This window comes from Orycteropus afer, unplaced genomic scaffold, assembly GCF_000298275.1.
Source record: "Orycteropus afer afer isolate SDZICR_OR568_19922 unplaced genomic scaffold, OryAfe1.0 scaffold00429, whole genome shotgun sequence".
Taxonomy (NCBI): domain Eukaryota; kingdom Metazoa; phylum Chordata; class Mammalia; order Tubulidentata; family Orycteropodidae; genus Orycteropus; species Orycteropus afer.
The window spans coordinates 2,359,790-2,360,401 of NW_006922016.1; positions in this window are offsets into that span (position 1 = coordinate 2,359,790).

Sequence of the window (612 nt, forward strand, 5' to 3'; positions counted from 1 at the left end):
ACTTGGAGTCTTAGCCACATTGCTTTGGCTATCCTTTCATCTTATCAACTCATCATTCTGCTACCATTTTATGGTCCATCTTGTACACTCTCTGATACAGGTAAGCTGTAAGTAGGAGATGACCTCAATACTAAGGTAGGCACAGAAGGAACCCTGCCTTAGCACTCTCCAAGCAATGTCTCTCCCTTCTCTTCTCTTCTACCTCCATTTCTTAGAGCTGTGTGCCAGAGAGATCCAGTTTGAAGAAGTTCATAGTGGGCTTTCTCACAAGTGTCCTTGCACCCTTATGTATCTTTTATTCATAACTTTGAGTTTGAACTGAAGGCTGACAGTAGAGTGCATATGTAAATTATAAACTGTATAAAGCAATAGTGTACAGTTCAAAGTTGGGAAGGGATAAGAAGAACTGCTTATTAGCAGTGCATTTTAAAAAGTTCTGTGCATGCCTTCACACTAACTTAAGAAAGGTGTCAGCAAACTTGTACGACTAAAATGCGGTGAAAGTTTGTCCTAAATCTCGCTTCCTTGATGATATGGGGATGGGAGGCGGGAAGACAGAAAGCAATGTTTTTTCTTTTCTTTCTTTCTTTTTTTTTTTTAACCTTTATTGTG